Below are 26,933 nucleotides of genomic sequence, written 5' to 3'. Positions count from 1 at the left end.
CTGCTCACTGTTTTGCCCTGTTTCTTCCTTGCAATTTCTGAAGGCAACCGTGCATTAGTGCTCAAGCTAGAGGAACAGATGGGTTCAAATCATCACCCACCCTGACCTTGTCATTAGGACCCTGGAATGAGGCAGCATCCAGCTTGTATAAATGTAACAGTACTTCAGCTTCTACTGTTTTTTCAACTCTTTCCTGTTGCATCAATAATAATCATTTCTCTAAAATATATGAAAGTCAAGAGGAAAATAGTCAGTAACAGAGAGACGTACCACTATTCAAATGTCAATGCTGTTTTAAAAACAGTATTTTCTAAAACAGGCATCTAAACCAGCCATGCAAAACTACTGATGTGTATTGGCATCTCATGGAAAATAAATGTTCACAGCACATGCTCAATTTCAGTATGCATAAAATTTTGTATTTTTAAAAACTCGTATTGGAAGTACTGAACTAGCTGACACCCTGGCAAATTGAGAATTGACCTTTACCATGTCCATTTTGAGCCAACAGGAAGAAAAACTTGCCAGTTTCAACATCACTCTCACTTCCCCTTCATTCTTGAAGGATAAGAACAATAAATATATTAAATAGAAGCTGATATTAGTACATGCTGTCTAGAATAACACAGTCCTGTATTGCATCAACAACCCAGAGCTACACAGGAGATCAATATTTTCTAACTATGTCTGCTATTCAGGAATGGAAACCCAAGGTCTATACCCTGGAAACACTTAGAGACACTGCTCACATTTTTTAAATTTCTTTCCTTCATAAGATTATGTATGTAAGATTATGTAGGAACAAAAACCAGTTTGCTACAGTATGTAGCTGTTTCTCAAAGCATTTTTATACTTTTTAATAATACTGAGATTTAATAATACTGAGTACTTATGGAAAAGGCAAAAACACAGCATTTTTAAATAGTCTCACATCAATTTGTCTTCTACCTCTTAAAACTTCAAGTTCTCAGTACTTTTAAATATTTAGATTTTTTTTTATAAAGCATTCTATCAGAACCAAGTGGTACTTTGTATAACAGATAAAATGTGGTTTTCCTTTCCTTTGTGTTTATCAAGTACTAGTAAACCAATGCACCCTTTTCAGATTTCGAAAATATTTTAAGAGTAGGACATGCATACAAATATTAGTCTATAAATTACACTGAATAAGGCAGTCACCTACAGGAGTACTGAGTTAAATTCAGGTACTTGCTAAAATGTATATATGAAACCAGATGATAAAAATGCAAATGCTTTTTACATGTAACTAACCTGAATTGTGTCCTATTAATATTCTCTAAATACTCACAACTTTTTGCAGAAAAGATAGCTCTAGTCTACATGAGAAGAAATCTCAAACTTTCAATTGTTTGCAAAAGAGGACAGTAAGTTCGACAATAGCATTACCCTTCAGTTGAGTTTCTTCGACAGATTAATGTGTTGTCAAAAATGATGCGACTTTGCCCTCTTAAAACTGGTACTCTCGCTAGCATGTTTTTGCAAAGCAAACTGTCTTGCTTTTAAAACTGGCACATTGCAGTAATTTCAATATAGCTCCTCTAATTTTTCTCCTTTGCATGAGATATGTTCCCAGCCCCAGGCCTTGCTAGGTGCCAAAAAACTAGCACTAACACTGTTCATCTGAATTTTTACCTCACATGCACCATTAAAGTCAACCTTTTAACTTCATCATTTAGCCAAAGTCACTTGCAAATAATCAATCTTGAGACTATATAAGAAACATTCCTCAAATTGCTTGGGTTGAAAGAACAGTTCCATTACTGCTGTACATAGAACTATTTACTTTAAAAGTCCTTGACTGCATGAAATTCTTTGGGATAAACAGCCACACGGTATTATCCAGTCTAACTTGGACTTCACACCTCTAATGACAGAACATGGAAAATGGAACAATTCCATAGAGAATAACCGACAACCTAACTCACAGGCAAAAAGCAATTCACTGTTTGCAGTGCTGTTGACCCATGTCTGGACTCAGATGCAAAAATCAGTACTTGGTAGGAGGCAGTCACACCTGAATTTTCAATTACAATTAAGTTGAAGACATAATCCAAAATTACCTCATTCCACTCAGCCAAGAAGATGATAAAAGGAGACATCAGATGCTCCCATCAGATGTTATTGTTAAGTCAATGAATCTAAAGACCTCACGCTTATTAGACCTAAGATGGAAGGCACAAGAAAATGGGGTCTTTTGTTTTTATGGGTTTGGTGGTGGTGGTGGAGTGGTTAGGCTCATTTAGATAATATTTAAGTCATGGTGCGACTAACCAAAAATCCTTGTTTTATACTAATGACTGGAAGACAAATCTGCAACCCACAACCACGGTGCACCTCAAACCATTATTTTAATTTCCACTTTGCAGCTCAATACAGGTACCAGGATGCTGAATTTGCATATAATATTTAAGAAGAAAGGTTCATGATTTTAAATTTTCCATTTGTATCTTTAAAATAAGAGATCACCTGGATAAGATAAGGCTTTCATTTAGCCTTTTTGGGCTGGCTTAATTTCTCTCCATATTTGTATCCATTTTTCACATTTCTTTCAAGTTATCCTCGAAACTCATAATGAGCAGAAATTGCCAAATAAGAAATAAGGAAGTATTTTAGAGGAGGGAAGAAAAAAATATATTCCTGTACAGTGATCCAAATTTATTGTACTTGCAACTGTCAGATGAAAGTTATGCCTGACCACCTCCTTGCCTTTGGAGAAAGAACAGAAAATAGGATCAAGCGAAAGAGAAAATATGTTGCTAATCTCATTCTAACCCCCAGCATTTACTTGTCTACTGTATAATACGAGACAATCACCAATTGGCATTTTCTGCACAAGCAAAGCTCAGGATGCAACAGCAGGGGTATGCAACGTATCAGTCCTGAGGTAGACAGACAAAGCTATATAAGAACCTATATAACACCTGTCCACCAAATGTCTGCGGCTGATATAACTGCATTACTTTTTCTACTTCCACAAGCACCAAATTTATTGAGACTTTTTTTTTTTTTAACCCACCACATGCAGAAATCAAAAGTTTTCTTTCCTACAAGGAAGGCTTTTTTCAGGAATAAACAACGGAGGGAGGGAARATATTAAACTCCTGAACTAATTAACAGAAGTAAAGGAGGCGGTGGGGGACAATGATAATTAATATGTACCCTTCTCCTAACCAAATCTCCACATACATTCATTCTGTATATGCACACATAACAGCAGCATCATAAACCGTCTCAAGTTCTTGCCATTATTCAGTTCGACATCTGCACATGTTTATGCGTCTCTCCAAACAACCTCTTGAACACCCTGCTGGAGCTGTCATTTTTTTCTTCTCCCTATCTGGCAGATGGCAAGTCAACAATCGGCATCAACAGCAGCCGAATATCTCCCCCCTCCATCCAACCCCCCTAAACAGACACAATAATAACTTCTTTGTGCTTCCCCACAATGCAGCTGCTTAAACCATTTCGCTACAAGGCTGCTTTGCCTTAATAAAAAAAAAAAAAAAATCCCTTCTGTCAAGTCTAAAAAGCAGCATAATGTTAAGCAAGCTAAAGCCACAGCACAGCTGCAAACGGGCAGACACATTGACAGCTCCTCCCTTAACAAAGCCCTGTGAATTGAAGGGGGTTCATCTGAGGCTCACACAGTAATTAGTATAAAAAAGTCCGACAGCCTCTATTATGCTAGGGAAAAAAAACTGGACAGAACTGGGCTGCTGTTTTGCGTCAAGAGTTCTGCTGCAGAGTAGATAAATCACGTTGGGTTTTTTTCCTCTCTTTTTAAAGACAGTAATAAGGAGGATGAGAGAAGCTAATTTGAAAACTTGGACACAGTAATTGTACCATATGGTGAGCATTTATCCCTTCTGAAATACACGCTAACAGTCACTTACATGCACAGTGCTTTGTTTTACAGTTGTTATTCTCTCTACCATATTCATAAAATGGATCTGAATATCCGATACTCCAGAGAAGTTGTGTGTAATTAGCAACAAAACTGCCTGAGCCTAATATATTGGCCTACCATAGCAGTCTATTTAATTGCAGAAAATCCCTTGCCCCCAAATTTAAAAAGTGTTCACTTCAAGGATTTTTTATTCATCTCAAACAAGTTAAAGATCATATATAATAAAGTTCAAAGAAGTAGTTTATTGACACTAATACTTCTTGGAACTGTTGGCTCTAAAATACATCAGCAGGAGATATTTTCCTTGTCTTCAATGCAATATACAGGAATTAATTCAAGAAGCCTTTAACGGTAACCACAAAATATTGAAGTTTCATCACTCTTGGGAAAGGAATTGTTCCATAAACTTGCAAGGTGAAACCAAACTTCAGGATGGGGCATGGGAGGGAGACAAAGACTTCGACCCCTCCCTCCATTTTCTACCTGCACCATATTTTCCAGTATTTTTGTCAGCAAATCAACCACTTCATTTATAAGGACCTTCAAAATCTTGAAAACAAACCATCCAACCCTCACAGACCGCTTGCTCTTTACCACATACTTCCAGCTTTTCACCCTGCTTATACACCAAATTATCATGGAATCACAGAAGGTAAGAAAACAATTGAGCAAAGCTGGGAAAAGGAAGTATCTATTTTTTTAAATAAAGAAAACACCGTGGTTAAATGGCAAGATTCATAAATCTTGAAAGTACTGTTTACAGAAAATAAGATGTAGTGAAAGTAAGGGGGGGAAAAAAAAAAAATCAAGAAAAACAGAAGATGAAAATTTGGTGAAAAATTAATGACACAAAGTCTCTAACTGAGGATAATGGTATTTGCAAAGAAGCAGAATCATTTCTTTCCATCAGTCTTTACCTCAGAAGAAAAAAAACAGAAATCTGCTTTGTGCCTTTTCAGGCAACGGACACTTTCAGTGACTTTGGGTCAAAACTGAGGTATCAGCAGAGAGTGCTAGGTACTAAGGAGTCTCAGGACTAGGCAGCATACCTCCACAATTACTAAAGAATTTTAAGAGTGAAGTGAAAATTACAGGCAGAAAAGGTTATCTTTCAATGCTATAATTAAACTGAAGGATTAGAAAGTGGCAAATTTTACACCCAAAAAAGGGAACTACAAAAGCTTAGAAAAAATCTTGAGAATTTCAAGTCAATTGCCTGTATGGTAATCTAAGAAAACTGTTTATAATTCTGTTTTTAATCACACTCTTAAAGAATGCAAACTGACATAAGATAGACAAAGCAGCACTGCCTCTCAGTAGAAAAATCATGCCCATCGTACATATGGGAATTTTTAAAGACTGTCAAGAAAATAAAATGGGTAAAGGCTAACCGACACAATTTACTTCACTTTTAAAAAGCTTGTAGTAACTTTAAGGAAACAGTAGTTCTGTAGGGAAAAAAAGCTGCGCGGTGGAACAGATTAGAAACTGTATAAAAGAACGACAGCAAAACAGGATTAGATAGTCAAATTTAAATCAGTGATGCTCTACGGTTCTATATTAGGAATATTTTTACTCAATAAATACATCAATGATCTGGGATCATCGCTGCATGTACTGAAAGGCAGTAAAACTATCTGTGTCTTTCAAGAATGTGAAGAATTTCAGAGTGACAAAGCTACTGCAGTGAGAAAATGCAATACAGTGAAGAATTGCTCAAGGTAAAAAACATCTAAAGGAATAATCTGAAATACTTATACACTCTGTTTAGTTTTAAATGAAACACTGAAGAGATACTAACATAACCTTCGTTTAAGTACGCAGTATTGAGAAGAAAGAAAATAAATTACTATCAGTTGTAAAGATACAAAATTTAAGGAACACTGAAAATATTATTTTTCCATGTTATTCAAATAAATTACAGTTGTGGTCTCTACTTTCAAAAAAATAGCAAGAGAACAAAAGGGCTTCAGAGAGAAAAGACAAAAAAATCCCTGGAGTTGCAGAGAAGCAGGATGAGGAGCGAATGACTGGATTAGGCTTCAGTTTCAAAGGAAGGACTAGGACAAAAGGACGTAATGGCACAAATGACCAATAGCAGGATAAGAGTCAAGTGAAAGGCACACATTTGCAGAAGACTTCAGGAGCAGATTTTCAAACATTCAGCATCTACAGCTAGAACTAGATTCCATAATAGTGCTCAGTAGCTAGCAGTTCACACCATGCCAATGCCAGCCAAACTCTCCCACCAGCTCAGCACCCAATATATATTAGCACCTTTATAAAAAACAGCCTCTCCTTGAATGCTGTGAGGCATCTCTGAACTTGTGTGAACCTTTTTTCTTTTTAAATGAAAGTCTCACATGCAGGAGACTGGAATAAACAGTCAACGTAGGCAGGTTGTTCCATTAATCGCTATGAAGTTTTGTCCTACCATGAATCTGGTACTAGCCCCAAAGCATCCACAGTAAATTAAAGTCACAGTCCTTGGCCACTTTGGTTCACCTTAATACAAGTTACTTCTAGCACCATGTCTGGGAAGGGGAGGAACATTTGAGAAGGAAATATGCTGTGCATCCTATTTCCGCCTCCCTTGTGTCAGCACTGGCATCCATGCAGCTGAGCCAGGTCAACAAAATAGTCTAGCTGAAAACACAGTTTAAAAAAAAAAGAAAAAAAAGATTCTGATCAGATCAAAAGACTTCTAGCTCACATTCAGCTAGTATCAGCATAAACACAAGAGACAAAAAATAATTGGCTGAGGGCAAGAAAGAGACAAGGTAGAAGAGACGTCAGCAGGAACTTATGTAACTACTGATGCGACTGATCACTGGTCTATCATCAGGTAATTCCATTCCTGTTAAGCTGCATAGTCAGGTTTGAGTGACTCAAATTTCTAAGATCATCTTAAAGCAATGATGCTAAGATAGTTCTGAAGCAATATTAAACCAAGAGATTCCCTAATATAACTTTACATTTTATACAAGCAAAATTAAAATATATTCTGACAAAATTAACTCTTTACATATATACACATAAAAGTTATGAACAGAATATATGTAAATGATATGGGTTCTCTACAAACCTCTATACTTCAGCAAATATATTGAAAACAGACTTAAAATTCTCATTTTAAAAGTAACTTGAAATAAAATAGTTTGACATTTATTTGTGAATCAGTAACTATAATTTAATCATATCAACAAAATCTTAGCAACACAGAGATACCAATATATATAAACTAATATTTTAAGTTGAGTAAGCCATGCAATACTTCCTACCATACTAGAAACAGTGCCAAGAAGATGAGAGCAATGGGGTCAATAATGTATTTTCTTCAATTTACAGACTATACCCAAGCTAAACTAATACAAGCTAAAAAACAACTCTAGTTTTTAAACCTCTATATTCTACATATTTATAAAATGTTTTACTGCCTTATAATGTATGAAACTGCTCATAATACCCACATAAGAATCATAATACCATTCAATTCTAAAATGTATGTTTTACAGTATTTTATCTTGCATAATTTTATTAAATTGCAATTGCCATAAATACTCAGGCAACTGAGATTTTTAAAAAGTCTTTTTCTGTATGTTTTTTCCATCCTTCCCTGAATTAAAAAAAGCGGGACCAATTAGCAGAAACACAAAATTCTCCAGCCTGTTATTTTATTAGCACATACATTTTGTCTCATTTTCAAAGACTCTTTACAAATTTTTTAAACAGTTATAAATCATGAACCCCAAAATTCCAGCCCCAAGCTGGGACTGGAAGATGGTTGACCTGGATAAGACACACAAATTTATCTAGCCAAGTGTAGCAATCTCAGGGTAAGGTTTGTCATTGGTTTTCACGAACACACACATATTTCATGGCTTCTCAGCTATGAGCACACATTTTTTCCTAATCTGAATTACTGAAAAGTTTTTAACGACTTAGTCTCCAAAATAGTTTTGACATGAAAGGCAATGTAATAACATATCTGATGACCTTAAAAAGACCCTAGCAAACTCTACAGTTATTGTATTCAATGCAGAAGCCAAATTTCATACAAGAGAAAATAGTAATAATCTCTTCCTAAAACTGCCATTTCTGAAATTCTGACTGATGTTATATATATAATCACCAATTATTTAACATTTGTGACACCAAAATAATAGGGACCAATATGAAAGTATATTTTTTAATATATTTACATTAACAATGAATTAACAAAACAAATTTGATGTGGTTTTAGTGGATTTTTTTGTCTCTAGAGAGCAAAGAGCAGTTTTCTAATTAATAAAAACAAAATGGAAATGGACTTACAACACTGACTTCAAAATCCTTGTGAAAGTCTGTACTGGTGATGTCACAAATGCTGTCACAGCTGAGCGGCTGCTGTCTGCAGAAGGTTCAGAAATGTCCATTTTAATCAAAATGTTTATTAGAGGTAGCTGTTTCTTTTGTTTCTATTTTACGGAATTACAGAATTCTCTAAGAATCATGGCTGCAACTTCCTTAAATTAAATGAAGTCTGAATAGCTGAAATGTACTATAAGTATCTGATCTATAATGGATATAGAAACTCGTGTAACAGGGTGAGGGGAACACAGTACTGTACTTCATGCTTCCATCAGGCTTTAATAATGATGTTGTCCTGACGCTAATGTAACATTCACATTTTCTGATTTGCTTAAAACACACTACAACTTGTAATTTCCTCAGATTACTAAACTGCCAGTGATAAAGCACTATAAGATGGAAAACACAATTTCTGCGTACTTGGAGTATTTTTAAATTAAACCTAACCTTCATGGCACTTCAAAGCAACATGTTATCTTCCATTTTTCCTGACTGCAAAATACTAAATAATCATTTTTCTTATGTCTGGAGGTTAACACAACATCTGAGTCAAGAAATCTTCCCACCACTGGTCCCAATACCCAGAAAGAATTTTGGAGACAGAGATGTGGACACTTGTGCACTCAGTTTATGGGAAAACCGTCAGATCCCTTCTGTTGCTAAGTATCCCAAAGAAAATGCCTCCCTTCTCTCCTTTCTACCTGTGCAGCTTGAATACATGGCACCTCCAAAACTACAAGGGTGTACTGGGGAAGGAATTGGAACGGTGCAGGTGAATAAAGCGCTCTTAAGCATTCATCTTAACATTCAGAGCACACTAAATCGTAAGTACAGTAAGCAATAGAAATAGTAAGCTTTGTTTGATTTAAGTGATCTATATTGTATAATCTTTTCTATAAACCCCCAGTAAAGATAGCAAAATGAAGAAAGAAACCTTTCCAGGAATGACTTAAATTGAGAAAAATAAATTCTGGTACAGAACTTCTTAAAAGATCTTTTAGAATTCATATCTATGACATAAAAGCTGGAACAAATGACAACAGAATAAAGCTATGCTTTTTCTTCAAATTTCAAACAGAAACAAACCTAATACCAGAATTAGGTAGGAGGACATATGGGCAGTCTATCACCTGACTACCAAACTACAGTACTAAAGCTAACACGTTTGTTAGTCCCAAGTGGTAAAATGTTGCTTTGTCTTCTGGAGGTCTTGCTGCAGATGAGTGTCTGTTATGAAACCAATGCATTTTTTCATGCTGACGTTCCCATGAGAATTCCAGCTCCTCAGTAGTAGAAGAAACAGATTTTTCATCTCCTCTGCCCTAAGAGTCTTCCATATTTTGGTTTATCAAGTGTGCATGCAAGAAAAGCAAGCATCAGCAGCACAGCTTAAACAGCTTTAACAAAAGTTTTTCTTCTGCTAGTCTACAGTTTAATTCAGTCAAATTTTATGGCAAGGCTTTTTAGATTTCAGTGACAACTTGATCTTTTTATCAACAGACCACATTTTGATAGGGAATGAACGACTGAAATTTAGTGACACAATTATCAGTTACAGACATCAAGCCCTCTTCAGACAACCTGAGATGTTTAAGGGGAGGCACATTTCCCAGAGATCTTGATGTTCTCTAATGTACTATTTATCTCAGTATGAGACAGAACAAGGTGCAATCAAGTGATCAATGATACGTAAGCTGTAGAAACCTTCTAGTCCTCTAGAAGAGTCTCATTCTCTTGAAATAACAGTCTGTTTTCCCCACGGAGTTGATTATAAAGTTGATTATACTGTTTTCAGAATCCTGCAGTTCTGACAAATTAACGCAGAGAATACCAGGCACTGTTTTTCACTACACCTCAGCTGATCCAGCTGAGGAGAAACCCTGCTTCCTCTTCCCTCCCATCATGTGTTCCAGGTGTTCTCCTTGTCAGATCTACCAGTTGTGCAGCTCAGTAGTCCGGTTGGGAAAAAAATTTGGAGGGTAGGGAGTAGGATAGTTTTCTGTCAGATCAGATCACTGACACCATCAGCCTTCAAGTCACAGTCTCGCCAAATTCACACAAAGTGGCAAGAGGGATGTGATCCAGACAGAGTTTAGCAGAACCTCCTCTGTCATCAGCAGCACGTTGTTAGATCTGATTATCTGTAAAAGAAAATATCCTCCGGATATAGTTTTCAAAATTTCCCTCTCTCTCTGGCACACTGGGTATGTTTGAATGATCTGGTTATGTGAATAACGGGTAGGATGGCTGTATGTTTATCTCTTGTTAATGGTACAAGCACCAAAGCACGAGGCATACARCTCCTTGCTGCAGCCTCTGTTTGCAAAAGGATGGTCATGCTGCCCAGCTGCATCCTTTGTGGGCATTTGCTCCTTACGGTTTAAGGGCAGAAATAGTAATATTGTTGCCTTCAATTAATGAGGAAGATTAACAGCGACTTATGTGATACTTTTAGCTACTCTCTCTCCCACAATAAGTCTGTATCTGTGCTACCACAAACACAATGCTTTTAATCTTAGAGTGCACACAAAAACACTGCACGTTAGAGAAAGTAACCTTACGGTTTCTTTAAACAACTCCATTTCCTGAACATATCAAAAGAATATTAAGAAATTACTTGATTACAATGAATAAGAATCTTCGTGAAGAGAAGTATAAAGGACTAATGAGATTAACTTAGGAGAATAAGAAAATAAAAATGCACAGCAAGGCAAGTATGTTAAACACTCTACATTCATTTCAGAGTGCTCTAACTGTCCACAGTACTGAGTACAGAAGTGCTAAAGCGGTGGCAACAGCAGTACAGAATCAACAAGGAGTACCAAACACACTGGTAACTACAATAATTTTAAAATTTAGTATTGATACAGTGTTTTTCAGGTGTCATATCAACAGGCAGCTCAGCAAAGAAAAACTGGATTTTTAATGTTTCTTTTAAATAATAATATTCTGAGCAAGTCTTGGATAAATCTTTTGCAAGTTCATGTTCAATTACTAGTCTGAATATCCTGTATGCAAATCTGTGTAGGGCATTTTGTGACTTTTATTCATGGTGTCATATATTTTCAGACAAAAAGGAACTTCTGATCACTTAGTCTGACCTTATCACGGAAACGGGCCATAGAATTTCCCCCACTTACACATATACTGGTTAAAAAAAAAAAAAAAAAAAAAAAAAAAAAAAGGTTTTCTAGTGCTTATCTTCCAAAATGCATTCTGTCTTGGTTTGAAGGTATCAAGATACTCTTAGTATTTTTCAAATCTTCCTCTTACTCACCCTCATTGCTATAGAAAATTTTAATCTTTGTTCTAAATATATTTGGATTTAACACTCAGTCATGGAATTCCATTATTCCTTATCCTGCTAAATTAAAGAGCCCTTTACTTTGCCCCATTAAGGTTCTTTCACATGGCAAGGCAATCAGATACCTTCAATATTCATACAAGTTCTTCGAATCTCATGCTCTACAGTCATTCTCTCCAACACTGAAAACATTATCATTATTCTTCTCTACTGTTTTTCCAGGATTTAAATATTCATTTTAACATTAAATATTAAAAGAGGAACTAGAATGGAGCTCACAATTCCCATCTCCCTGTGCCAATGATTTACTCCTCTGTACTCTTACTATGCTCTTACTATATATCTTCAAAGATGGCGAGGAAACTGTTTGCTGCTGGATTTTACTAGGAACTCTCAGAGTTACAAGCATGAAAGAATCTCAAGATATTATCTAACTCAGTGGGTTTCAACCTTTTTCAGTTTGTGGACCCTTAACATTTTCCAGCAGAAGCATGGAGTCCTGTATACCAAAAGAAATGCAAAGTCTTTACCCTGACAAGTTGGCTTGTTTTTTTCAGTTATGTTTTGCATACTCTTCAGTGCACATATCCCCCTAGGTCTGCAAACAACACAATGAAGACTACTATTATTACTATTAACTTATTATTAGAAAGTCTCCTATAATGGAAAATTTCTCCATCTCCCTAGGAATCTATTCTAATCCTTCATGCGTAGGTTTAGTGTTAGAGTGGAAAAAAGGTAGCTAAATAAATCCGGTATGCAAATATTCAACATCAAGAGAAAAAAAATCATACAAAAATGTGGAAAATAGTCAAAAAAAAAAAAAAAAAGGATAAGGATAAGCTCAAATGCCAGTAGCCTGCAAACAGGCTGAGGCTATTAAAAATACTATAATAGAAGGCCAGGAAAAAGAGCTGCCAGAATTAAAAAGAAAACAAAGTGGTCCCCCCTTCCCCTCCCCACCCGGCTATCTTAATGGCAAAGTTAAAGAGGCTATTATAAGGAAAAAGTCAGCATTAAGAATCAAAAGCTTGCCCAGATAAGGAGGAAAAGGAAAGACCGTAACACATGGCAGGTCACAAGTAAACAGAAAATTAAGAGGGCTAGAAAAGAATTTGAAGAGCATCTTGCTCAAATGATGCTCAAACCGCTCTCTAAATTCATCAAAACCAGGACTCCAGACAAGACATCAGTTGCACTGTTGGATAACAAAAGCACAGAAATGTAACTCAAGGACAGTAAGGCCACAGCAGAGAAGCACTACTACATTCTTTTCACTGGTCTTTACAGCTGAAGACACTGCAAAGATTTTCAAACCCAAACCAATCCCCACAGTAGACAGGCCAAGGCTAGATGATTTTGATGTAAACATGTAGAAATTACTASGTATCAGTAAGTCACCAGGACTGGATGACAGTCAGACAGGAGAACTGAAGAAACTGAAATGTGAAAGCGCAGAACTGCTGGCCAAGGTATGCAACCCATCCCTACAAATGGCCACAGTCCCAGAAGACTGATGGATTGCTAACACAACTCCCAGTGAAAGGAGACTCTAGAGGGGATCCCAGGAACTACCTGTGAGTCTGACTTCTGCTCTTCATTAGGTCAGTAGAGTCTCTGATAACAAGTGAGATCACAGTGCACATAGGTAAGTATGATCCCCTGTGACAGGGCCAGCATGGCTACTGTGAAGGGAAAGCCTGCCTTCTTGAACCTGCTGGAGTTGTACAAGCATGTCAATAAGCATGCAGATGAAGGGGACCCGGTAGGCATAAGATATTTCTATTTCCAAGCATGGTTGACAAGGTTCCTCACCAAACGCAGCTGAAGAAACTAAGCTGCCACAGGATCGAGGGAGAGGATCTTGCACAGTCTGAAAGCTGGCTAAGGAACAGGAAAAAAATGCTAATGCTTAATGGTCACTTTTTAGGATGAGGAAGAATCAGTATCACAGTCCCCCAGAGATCAGTGCTGGGCTTATTTTTATTCAACATCTTCATCAGTGACCTGGACAATGGTATGATCCATGAACTCTTAAAACTTACAGATGACATTATATTTTTCCAGAAAGTCAAATGCTGTGCCAATGGCTTGGAAATCCAGAAGAACCTCACAAAATTGACCAGGAAAAAAGGTGACAAGTGAACATCAGGTAGATAAATGTGAGGTAACATGTCAAGGAGAAAAAAAGCTAAACCATGCCTCACAGCGTTTATCTTGGAACCAGGAATTATAGCTCAGGAGAGTGTCCTGGAGTCACGGTTGACAGCTCTATGAAATCATCAGTTCATGTACAGCAGCAGCCAAAAAAAACCTGACAAAATGCTGGGCATTTCAAAAAGGGTACTGAGAACAAGAGAAAGGATGTCATTTTGCTGATAAAGAAAACACTGCTGTGCCTGCATCTTCATTACTATGCACAGTCTGGTCTCCACATCTCAAGGAGGATGTAGTGGAATTATGAGAAAGCACAGAGAAGGGCAACCAAAACGATCCAGGGATGGAGCAGCTGCCTTTACAAAGAGAGGATAAAAAGGCAGGGACTCCTCAGACTCTTGTTCACCAAATCTCACAGTCCAAGAATTAGGGCACCTGGTAAAAATACCAGGAAATCCATTTAAAAATCCATAAAAAAAAAAAAAAAAAAAAACACCACCACCACCACCAACAAACCGCTTCCTTAAGAAGTTTTCTTTTAAAAGGTAATGAGACTTGCTGCCACAGGAGTGAGACTTGCTGCCACAAGAGGTCTTGGAGGCAGACAGCTAGCAGGTTCAAAAAGAATTTAAATTCATGGACAACAGATCCATAAATGGAAACTAGAAGGGCTATGCAGGGATGTACCATCTAACATTACTGATTCAACAATTCTGGACACTGGGAAAGTGCAAGGGGAACAAACTGTGAGAAAGTGGCCAAGCTTGCATGATCTCCCTAAATACCACTTTCTTTGCCACTGCTGGTAACAGAATACTGGACTAGATGGACCACTGGTATGACTCAGTAGGCTATTTCTTATATTATGATTACTTTAAAAAAGTTTTCCCAGTATGCAAAACCAACCTTCCTTGCCACAATTTAAATCCCCTATTTTTTCTCCTCTCTGCTGTAAACATGGAGAACAGATTATATTCCACTTTTTCTTCTTTAGCCTAAATAACTGCAGTTCTTTCAACCTACACCCACAGGTCACATTTCCTGTATTGCTGAACACTCTCATTGCTTTCTGCTGCTCTTTTTTCATAGTCCACACCTTTCTTCAACTGCAGCACCCAGAAATGGATGCAGTTGTCCAACTGAGACCAGAACTCCTCAGTGGAGCAGAAAGATGCATCCTGCAGGCTCTGTTACTGCATGCTTGTGTTTGCCTTCTTTACAATAGCAAGAGATAATTAATATTCAGCTTGTGATCCATGGTAACTACTGGATTCTTTTCTGAAGAGCTACTACCTAACCACTTGTTCTGTGTCCTTTTCTTTGTATAGTTGATCATTCCAGGGTGAACAGCACACTCACGCCTCCCAAATAGCTTCCAGTTCCTTACAGATCACATCTCCAAGTTACTGGTATCATTCTGAATTTGAATCCCATCCTCTAATACACCTGCAGCCCCTTTCACCCTGGAGACACCTGAAAATGCAATAAGCATTCTCTTTCCCATTATTCAGCTCATCAGTGAAAGTACTGCATAGGCAGAATGCACGTCAGAGCTTAGCAAAATTCTGTACCATGTATACTTTCACTTTGATAGAGAACCTTTAATAATTACTCGGCACCTTTTTCTAACAGTTTTGCTGTTAGAAACTAACCTCACAGTTGTTTCATGTAATGTATGCTTGTTTCCCTATAAAAAATTTTACTCACAGAATATCAGAAGCTTGACTTAAATTCAAGATATGACATCCAAAGCTTCTCTCCTATATACAGACTGCAACCTTGTCAATGAAACGAACGTTGATTAGTTTGATACAATTTAACCTTGCCAAATCCACAATGACTCATCTCTTTATTTTCTATGTACTGTTTCCTTGTTCCAGTGTTTTCCCTTAAATTAATGTTAAGCATTTTGCCGTATTAAAACACATTTTGTTTGAACATCAAAAAGCATGAAAAGCAATCCAGATTATTTTCTCAGTATTGTTTATTATTACATTTCAGTCTATGTTATCTATAAATTTTATCAGCAACGATTTAGTATTTGCTTCCTGAAGTACTGAACCTGTCAAATAGAGCCAGACATAAAACTGATCTCTGCAAAACAGAGTCAAATAGAACTTGACTTCATGCACCTTAGCCCCCAAATTTTTAGACATACCTTCCAGTGTGACTTTGGCCAGAAAGAGAGTCATATAAAATTATGATGGAAAAAAAAGGGAATCCAGCTTAGTCTCAAAAGCAGCCAAGTATTTACTAAAGCTCTATTTCTTTTGTTTACAACGTGACCAATATTTAACTCTGGCATTAACACAACAGAGTAAAAGAGTGTTCCAGAATAATGGCATAATTAACTCAAAATGCCCACTGCAAATATAAAAGAAAAACACCTTCAAATATTCAACAAATAGCACCTTGCCACAACTATTGTTATCTGCTGCTGCCAATCAGTATTGTTATGGTTGTACAAAGACTCCAGTGCACCAGACTGTCGCTAATTATGTATATTCAAGTGATTAGCAAGCACTTGTTGCCTCGTTCACACCACCCTCCAAACAGCAGCCTTTGAGAGGAGAATAGACTGCAAATTTATTGAGAGAACACTGTTAATCCTTTGGGGAGAATGTAAATGTAAACAGGACTACTCTACATCAAGGTGCTTTGACAACAAAAATCATCTGCATAAACACATGCTCAACAACAAACAGGTGTTCTGTTTCACAACTAGCGCCCATTTGATGCTTTCAAGTAAGCATTATGCACAAACTGTTAGAAGTACTTTGAAACCAGCTGCAATTACTATAATTAGCTGTTTTCCTACACTTTGTTTTTTTTCCTCTGTACCTGTTCAGTATTGTGTTGGTTGCAATCTATAAACTCAAAGTGAAACTAAGGTTCTAGCCTCTTGTTTAAAGATTACTATCCTTTCAGTTCAGGCTGAACTATGACAAGTTCATAGTTATCATTAAAGTGCCACCAGTAATATGATGTTTGCAAAAAAATAACTTAACAGTCCTACAAATGTCAGGTCACTCATGTAACACTCATAATGAATAGGAAAACAAGGACAACTGCCAAAATAGCACCATAAAAATAGTAAGCCTTCAATGTTCAGGATTTCCCTTTTTAACAGAAATGTTCCCAGGAACTAAACAAGATTTACTTTTAATAACAAGAACTTCGCTTCTAGTTTTATCAGACAATAGGTGGGTGAAAGTCTTGCCTGTAGACAGCTACTGCTCCTAGTTAATGTTTAAGAAAAAATTATTTGGTCAGAATGCGTATGCTTCCCTCTGTTTAATGAATACAAAATACACTCAAAGTACCCCTATATAGTTTTTTAATTGTTTAAATAACGTATTCAAGTGTCATTCCATTCCTGCTTCTCAGCCTTTTGCTGCATCTACACAGCTGTTTATTTTCAGGCCTCTTACTGAACAACAGTTCCAACTGCTCTACCACAGCGATGCATTTCTATAGGTGAGTTCAATATGCACAATGAACGGTCTAGTGGCCTTGTCTCCAAAATCAAACCCTAAGGTGCTAATTCTCATAAACCAGGCTGGCAGTGCCACCTACAGCTAAACTCTCTGGTTCTACTAGCTTATGATTTGCCAGATTTTAACTACTGAACTGAATAATTCCACATTCAGCATCTGCTGAAGGATGAAAATTTTCACAAATGAAAAGCTTAGCAAGCTTAACCGGGACTGCACAGGGATTAAGAACACAGCTGGGAGAAAGGGCTACAGATGATAAATACATAGTGCTAGGATAAGGACAGGCTATAGTAGATTGAAAGAAAGAGCTCAACCCTGAGTGAACAGGCAGGAAAATCTATGACCAGAGTACAGCACCTTTCCAGGACTGGTAGATAGTCTACTATTGATGGGTTACTTTGACATCCTCCATCAATATCAAAATCCACCTGAGGTCCTGCTACTGCTTTTCCATCTGTAATAGAAGAGCTCTGTTTTTACGGATGTCCCCGCTGGGTGACTTACAGAGCTCTGTAAAGTTTTAACAAGGTCTACTACATATTTTCACCAGCTTCTTCTCAGCTGGAAATGATACAATAGCTTCAGTTTTGCTGGGTCAGCCAAGCAACACACACTGTATTCGTAGCAGTTATTTCCTAAGAGACCTAAAGAATGAGTACAGAGATTAATAAAAGGTTATAATATTACAAGACCTCCCACAAGGATGCAGGGAACATCATATGTCTGGCAAATTCCAGGCAAAGTTGATTTTCAGGCTTCTTCCAGAGAGATACTATCCTTTGAGTAACCCAGACAGAGGATGACAAATCAGCTGATGCTCTCAGTTTGTCCGTTAGCTAATGAATAAGACAAAGTCTATGCAGTGGACCCAGCAGTTTTGATTGTACAAGAAAGCCTCACAGTGAAACTGAGTTTCTTTTTCACCACTGCTTCTTTCTTGACAAACAGAAAAATCTAGGAGATTTTCTAAAAAAATAAAGACCGCCACATGGACACAAGCATACTTTAGCTTCTATATTCAAATATGAAGAAACACCAAAATTAGTGTTACATGTGGGATCTCAAGCTCTTAATATAAATTACCAACTGTATGTGATAGAATGTGGTCTTGCATTAGGGTAATCTTTGTGATTTGTATTCCTAGCTCTTACACTATAATCCTAACAGTCAAATTTCACAATACAGCCAGCCACTGAAAAATGCAACCCTTCCCTAGCATCAACACTGCCAGTCATTTGATCTGCAGTGAGGTAATTCAAGGAGCTAAATCAGCAGAAAACAACTAACTTTTCTTTTTGGTAAGGGTTAATTTTTTTTTTCTGACAGTTTAATTAAAAAGTAGTGCTCACTTAGATGAATACTACTGCTAGATCAAAGGATGTAGTAGAAATGCATATGCAAAGGTCACAGTGAGCAGGTCCCTCTCCCTCCTCCTAGAGACCACTAGATATTAGTTTATCTAACCCATCTCTCTGTCTCAGAACATGAGCAAATATGCAGTGGTTTAAACTAACCCTTCTGATTTTGCAGTAAAATAGATTACATATTAATAATTTGTTACAGAATTTCTGATGGGAACGGTAACTTCTACTGTCATCACATAACAGGGTTGGAAGAGGAGAAATGAACAGCTGTGAAATGCTTGTACAGTTCCAAATAGATATATGAATAAGGTTTAGCTATTTTGTTGTCAAATAAGTCTGCTATATGTTAAACAGCAACTACAACTATAAGGGTGTTTACTACTCATTCAGATCACCCTCACAAATAGCAAAATGCAGACACATATTCTTTTGGTTTGTTTGCTTAAGACTATTTGGGAGACTCAAAGGGAGCTAATTAACAGAAATACTGTATTGAATTCAAGCATAAGGAGGAGTTTATGGCCTAATATTCCATTTACACACACAAGCACATATTGTTTCTTGTTTCAAATAAAAGTTGTGAGAGGAAGGAAAAGTATAGCACATAACCAAAAGTTTCTTTGGAGATCACTATCAGCATTTGCAAAGAAATACATGTTATTTGATAAAAAGTGTTAAAGCTTTACAAACTAGCAACACCCTGCAAAATCCATTCACACATTTACACTCACTATAATACACGGCATATATTTAAACATGCATTTGAAATCGATATGAAAACATTCTAAAGAAATCCTTTGAAAACACAAGTTTTAAATGAATCAGAGAGTCAAAGAACCACCAAAAGATACTAATTAGCCACGGATTCCTGAGAAGAGAGAAATAAACATAATTTTAACATAAGACCATTTGGAGCTTTATGGCTTTACAGTTACCTTTGATTTACTGCTTTTCGTAACACTTGTTACTTAAAGCCCCTTTTTCTATGAATGCTCCATTCAGATTTCTCATTTTTTGCTTGTGTTCCACGGAAGGTGAAATCTTTCTAAAAACAGAGCTGGGCAGGTGTAAAGGACAGAAATTTCTGTACCAAGCTTATGTCCTTTGCTAAGGTTCTAAGCACATCTCAGTACCAAACTATTGTTCTAATTCTAATTCTTCCTGCAAAATGCTATGTAGCAATTAAAAAAACATTACATGGGAGTCAGTCAGATCTGACTGCTGGGTTTCCTCAGGAAGACTGAGAATCTTTAAGATGAACCTGTCACTCCTTACAAAACTCAAGTAAGCAAGGTGGGGTGAAGTCTGATGGGAAAGAACAGTCCTTCCTTCAGGACTCCAAAGAGTACTTCCTTGGCTAGCAGCCAGCAGGCATGTAAGGGTAGTGGACTACACACGCTAAAGCATCACATCTACACAGGCCTTACCTGTATTTTTCATATTATTTTGAAGTCTTCCTGTTAAGGATGACTAATGTGCAATGCCAGAGAAAATGCAGTATTTATTACCATGTTGAAGAAAGCATGGACAATCCAACTGCACTCAATATTCTCCAGATGAAGTAACGTAGCCCAGTGCTCTAGCCAGCCACCCAGCTTGGGTGAGCAAACTTTGGCCGAAAAAGGTTTTAATTAGGTAAGAGTTCATATGATTGTTGGTAAGGAAAGGAAAAACTCCTTTCAGAAAGTCTCTCTTTTGTAGCAATGACTCCATACAAGTTGTGCACATCACTGCATCTACTGCAAAAGCGAAACACTGCCGGGCTGCTATGAGAGGTGGTCCAATGCTGCAAGAGTTGCAGCTAACAGACTGGCTGACAGAGCAAACTAACAGACATAACTAACGGGAGCAGCTGGAGACAAATCCAGGTACTGGAAAAGACTAGCAGTGAACAAAGTTAGCAGGGGCAGTCTGCAAAGCAAACAGAAACAACTGGACATGGATGATGCAGTCTTCAAATCATCACTCTAGAGTACTAACGTCTACAGAAGAGTGACTACTTAAAGTTATTACTGCTCATACAGCCCTGGCAACCTGGGACTAATGAATTACCCTGACCACTGACTGTTTTAAGGTATGACAACAAACTGAACAGAATACATCTAGAAGAACAGGATTAGTGGCTGGCTACTTCAGCAAGCCCTCACTGCTGTAGGAGATTTAGGTCATGACTATTGCCAACATGTTTTGGGCATGATTACTGGGCATGACTGTTATGATTCTTTTATGGATGGTTCAGCTTCCCAAACTGATCTTTCATTGTCTTTTCCTCCTGTTCAATGAATTGCTTGTGATTAAGAAAGTACTCCTCATACAGCTCACAGATCACCTAGAAAGCATAAGTCAGTATCCCAGTTTTCTTGGTAGGAACTGAAATTAGTGTTGGTTAAGTGTTTCAACAAGGACCCCTCAAAACTGTTACAACAGGGGTTTGGCAGAAGAACTGCCTCCTTCTACTCTTCCCAAAGACTGAGCTTCTGGAAAGAGTGCACTCCCACTCCCCCTCAAAAACTTGTGTTGTAAGAGGTGTTCTCTGGTTTCCTCCATTCCTCAGTCCTCCTAATTTCCTGCAAAAAAACCCAAAACAAAGTCATATGCCTACAGAAAACATACATGGTCTTTGAAATCCTTCTTCAGCAAACTGGTTGAGAGTACTGTACCGGTTTGTTGTTTAACAAATAAGCATTGTCTAGCGGCTGGAACAGTATTTGAAAGGGGTGAGACAGCAGTAGTTGTACAAATAAGTACACTTTCAAAAGCATTTCGTTAAACAGGGACATATTATAACTAAAACAATATAATGCATTTACAACTACGGCTGACTAAATGAAATTGCTTATGCCAAAATATCCATAGCCAAGCCAGTGCATTGTAATGGAGATTAGAGTCCCCTGCTCCACTCTAACTGCAGCACAACAAATCTTTTTAAGTGGCCTTTGTGGTACTCATTTTCACCACTCTAATACAGTGGCCAGCAGTTGCTTCTCTTATATCCTGTTCCCATAGAGGGAAAGGGCTGTCTGTGGCTTTCAGCGCAGTGCCCAAGCATGATGTCATTCTGGTACTGTGGGCAAAGAACAGTAAGTACCAGGAAGTGTCAAATCCTCGCATTCTGCATGGCAATCAGCACATGGACACAGGTTGTAAATCTGGAAAGGGACCAGTGAGATTTTAGATCACATTTTCAGTTTTGGAGGCAGTTGTGTGTAATAAAGAGAATGTTTACTTCTGTTCCATGGGATGGTTCAAATGTAAACATTAATACCATAGCTGGATTCCCAGTTTACAGTGAAGCCTTAAACAAAAAAAAAGAAGAAATACAAATAGCTGATCTCTAATAAAGGTAGTAAATCTGTAAATGTTGATTCCCAAATACTTTTAGATGATTCCCTTCCCCTCTTCCACAAAATACCTTTGGAGTAACATCACTACAGTTTTAAACAGCAACCTACATTTATGACCTTGAGAAGTTAAACAGAAGGAGGAAACAATGAATGAGATCATCATGAGGGGGAAAGAATGTTTCTTTTCACAAGTTACCGCCACTTTTTTTTTTTAATTTTTACTTTAAAAAAAAATTTGCATCCTAAAGCTTTTCTCAGTCTCTCCATTATGTGTAACAGTTCTTTAGGAAACCGCCAGCTACCCTGACAACTGGGATGTTTTGCCAGAGTGGCTTTGTCTAAATCCTAAAGCAGTACTTGGCTATGCATTGAGCCCAGTGGCTGCCTGTGATCTGAATGCCAATTAAGAGCACTGCCCCTCTTGTCTGACAAGTCAGAGACTTAAAGGTCTATTTGAGGTCAGCAAACTGTCTGGGCTACTTTCATAAGCTTAAGAGACTGAAACACACAGCCAACACATCCCTCTCCTTGAAGTGTGACAGTGGGCAATTAGAGTTTAATGTACAACTGTTATTACATTTTATTTTAAGCAGGAAAAAAATATATTCTTCATGTTTGATTTCTGTTTTGGAAACCTAATTTAATTCCCTGGATTATCAATGACATTCAGCCCCCTAGTGGACAGGTAGAGATGAAGACCTTCTAAATTACTTGTACTTTAAATAATCAGTCAAATCAACAAATGTATTCAAACCTTCAAGTAATATGATGTTAAAGACTACCAATAATTAATACACAGAATGTGTCCAGTTTAACACATACAAACAACAACAAAATAAGGCCAGTAAAGTAGCCCTTGTTGAATGAGTGTGTACACTCAGGTATTTAACACGTTAACTTCAGTGTACTGGCTTTACACTTTTTGATTCTCAGACTTTCCTGAGAGCCTCCATTCCAAGAGGCTCTGTATTGCATACCTAAAACTACTCTTTGTTGTTGTAAATGATGAGAAATACTGCAACAGGTCAAAAAGTGCTCAGAATTTAGAAAAAATCCGTTTGCTTAGATGTGTTAAAAACATCCTGAGATTCGCTTTTTTGCATACTCACAGCAGATCTTTTAAAATGGCAATAGACACATAATCCATCAACATCAGTGATTATGAGGAAGCAGTAACTTCCATTCCAATCTTTTACATCACTTCTTTTGGACACAGAGACATAACTGTCTGCTAGTTACACAGAAAGTTAACTTATTTTCTTTCTTACTATTGTTTATGACATAATCAGTGAAATATCTTGTTTTATGAGACATACAATGCATAGCAACCTTTTTTCTAAAATATTTAGCTAAAACTATGAGCTGAGACAACCTTCTAATCTAAGAAACTGTATGGTTCACATTTTTAGTTTCACTACTTTCCTGTTGTAATTGGTAATTTGAGTTTCAATTCTTTTCACAGGAAATTTCAATTCAAACAGTCTGAATTCTTACACATGAGCATCTTTCACTAAAACTGAAAGGAAAGGATGCCTTGATTTCTAGAATGATGAAGACTAAAGACAACTAAATTTCCAATTTCCAATGATATTCAAATCTTTTCATGCATGTTTACTGAAAATCTGCATTACTGGATATTTAGCATATAAAATTCCAAGAGATGAGATGAAGGAAAATTGTAATGTATCTATCAATTTTTAGAAGGGATTTTTATTTTAGACATTACAGTTCAAAAGTTAATGAAAAAATGCAAAATTACTCATTAACTTTTCTTTAGTTTGCAGTTTTGTATGACAAGACAGTTAAGAGAACAGCCTTGCTAAAAGTAAGGCTAAATCTACCACTAAGAAAGGCTGTTAATATGTCTATGAACTTGCAAATTACTCCTTGTGCAGATACACTAACAACAGAACCTTCACTGATTTTTTTTGGCACAATATCTTGAGGGGGAGGTTGCTTTTTTGCTGTATGTTACCTATAACAATTCATTCATTCTGGACACCACTGTGAGGAAGCAGGAGAACCAGCATAGGGTAACAGTTATGTAAGTGATTAAAAAAAACTATGTATTTTTTATACAGATATAGATATATAATGATTGTATTTAAAACTGCATTAAAAATATTTAAACAAGAGCTAGGTTATAGAGCAGTATCTTTCCTAAAAGGAATTTAATAAAGCATGTATATTATATTCTTGTTAATCTATAACCTTCATTACAATACATTCATTTTCTCTAAATCTTGAAAGTGTTGACCCTTATTCCCTGGCCAATAAAGGCATTTCACAGATACATCCTTAGGCAAAGCTTACGCATAACTTTCTGAAGATATTCCTAAATGTTTCTCCCAACCTCCGAAGTCAGGTTCTCTGTATTTCTGTCATAGATGTCTACAAAATATAGTGAGCACCCTTCATAGCAATAGGTTTCTCTCAGAAGCCTCTGGCTTTGATAAGACACATCTCCAACTTTCGTTCAGTCTTCCACATGCACAGGCTGTTGAGGTGTTGCGGAAATCTTTCTTCCTTCCTAAGAAAGTGCTGAGAAAAAAGCTACTTAAGCCAGCATTGCAAAAGGAAAATTAGATCTCACAGAACAGCAGTTGAAATTACATCATCGTTAATGTCAATAGTGGCTTGGGGCCAGAACATCAAATTTTCATTACATAAAGCTAAAGCAGTTTCTACCCCGAAAAAGTATTTTATGACCCTCCAAAGGGATCAGCTAGGCCTTGAATGACCATGGAAAAAATAGCCTTGTATGACCATGGACAAATTATCCTTTTTCTGGTGATCTTTAGAAACTGGTAAAGGGCGGGGGGGGAATAAGTTAATGAAAAAAATAAAATAATAATAATAAAAAAAAAAACCTGCAGCAATTTGTAACCTCAAGTATTCAAAGCCTTCAACCACACTTTCAGTACTGCTCAAAGGCTCATGCATGAGACCCTTTCGTAGTAACACCCACCTCCAGGATAACAGTGAGCTGATTAATCACTTGCTGGTGGGCATTGGAAGACAAGTTTCCAGAAGAATTTCAAAGTCTACTCCACAGTTTGAGGCAACTGATTTGGTTCCCTGGTGCTCTTGCCTGGGGGTGAACTCCCCATGATTTTCAAAGAAGTGAATTCTCAAAGTTTTGTAATTCCTGTTTGTTAGACCAGGTCTACACTATTAATTTATCTCATCAGCTGCTTTGTTTGTTGGGTTAACCTCAGAAACAGCTATATATTAAGTGAAAGCCTATTAAGAAAAATACCATGATAAAAGTAACTGCCCAATTTGATTTTCCCCCTTTTTCTTCTCTCCCAGTATCCATGCAGCACCATAGTGGTTATGGAGGAAGCAATTTTACATATTGAGTTCATTTACAAGACTCTCAGTACATGGCAACGACCTTCAAACTCTTAACAGCCAAAATCTTTGTGTTCAGCACTACTCAAGAGCAGTTGGAAAATACAACCGTTTCAGAAGGATGCCAACTAGAAAAGTATCAGCTGATGTGTGAAATACATAAAGGCCACACAGGTTTGACAAAGCCCCAAAATTACAGTAGATTTTTACATATTGTAGGATACCTATCATAATAAATATTTATATGTTGAGTGTAACAATGAAGTGCTGATTATTTCAGAGTAGCAGTTTGCTACATGGACATATAAATTATATAAGTAATTTAAGTCACTTTACTTAGGCAACATCATTTGGATTCACTCTTTCAGTTAAGTTTTACACAGCAGGGAAGAAACAAAGTAACTTTCCTAGAATGCTTTTCTCCCCTCCTCAGTTCTCCAGTCTGTATCATCCTACACATTTTATTTATAGTCCTGTTCTAATACTTCAGCTTCCTTTTACTCACTTTGTGCAAGTGTAGAGCTACTATACTTTTCACAATTTTAAGAATTCTATCTTAAATCAACCCCAATCCCATTCAAGCCTGCAAATTTAGACTCTGTAGAACAAATACTCTAGTATATAAAAAGCCAATGTGCCACACTCTCTTTCAAATTGAAAAAAGTCCACTTCATAAATTTTTTAAAAATTGTAAAGAAAGAGCAATGTTGGACACAGTGTATGAAGTGAGTATGAGCACAATGATCCCCTCTGCCTTTGGCTTCATAACTGAATCACCTTCCCTATCTTTTGCTAAAAGCTCTAGATATGACAAGGGAAAAAAAAAATATTGCAAAATAGATTGTCCAAAGACAATCTTAGGTAACCTGGACTGTTGCAAAGTTTTGACATCAGGTGAGAAATCTAACATTTCTTGATGAGCAAATTCCGTAAGTGTCCATTACTGATCATCACTACTCTTTTCTGGTAACTTCTGATCTTTTTACAGCAGCTCATATATGTACAATTACATCTGTTGCCATTCTCACCGGCAGAGGACTCTAACTTAAAAAAGATTTTAATTACTACAGATTTACAAGTCTGATCACATTTTTGAGGATTTTCACCCAAGCTGCTATGCCAGAAAAGCATGGCAATAAACTTCTTTAGGTTCATACGTTAATATAAATCAGACTGAGTGCTTTCTCAGATCTCTTCCTATGGAAAAGATGAATGAGGTAAGTAATACAAAAAGTAACAAAACAGCCCTCTTTCAAAACAAACATTCTGTAGTGTCTTTACTATCCTTTTAAAGAACCTTTGGCCTTTATGAAATGATGGTTTACCTTTGTGTTTGTTTACATTTGCTGATTATTCAAAAAGTGTTATCAAGGCAGATTCTCCTGAGCAATTCTACCTTCCCCTGCACTCTTCCAGTTGTAACACGGCTTAAAGTGATTGCAATCTCTTTAAGAGTTCCAAAGAAGATCCAGAGTAGTTGAAAACCAAAAATCTTGACATCAGTATTGAACAAATTAGTATAAACTATTCTCAAGAATGGAATTAGTGGGCAGACAGATAACTATGACAAAACTGTCAAAACAGCTTTTGTAAAAAGCAATCACATAAATTACTGGAGTGAGTGAGTGTGTGTGT

The 26,933-nt window shown here is 37.0% G+C and overlaps 1 protein-coding gene across 11 annotated transcripts in view; it reads right to left on the bottom strand.

Annotated features, from left to right (window-relative positions):
- Positions 1-26,933, bottom strand: part of AKT3 (AKT serine/threonine kinase 3) — a 153,996-nt gene that overhangs the window by 89,280 nt on the left and 37,783 nt on the right. The window contains exon 3 of one of the 11 annotated variants that reach the window (XM_026082068.1): positions 8,243-8,318. The exons of the other annotated variants lie outside the window; for them this stretch is intronic. The gene's annotated coding sequence lies outside the window, so the exon portion shown is untranslated. The remainder of the gene's footprint in view (positions 1-8,242; positions 8,319-26,933) is intronic. 11 annotated transcript variants of the gene reach the window in all.

This window comes from Apteryx rowi, unplaced genomic scaffold (genome assembly GCF_003343035.1).
Source record: "Apteryx rowi isolate R43461 unplaced genomic scaffold, aptRow1 scaffold_117, whole genome shotgun sequence".
NCBI lineage: Eukaryota > Metazoa > Chordata > Aves > Apterygiformes > Apterygidae > Apteryx > Apteryx rowi.
The sequence above is the reverse complement of the archived record's forward strand: the minus strand, read 5'-3'. Positions and strand labels throughout refer to the sequence as shown.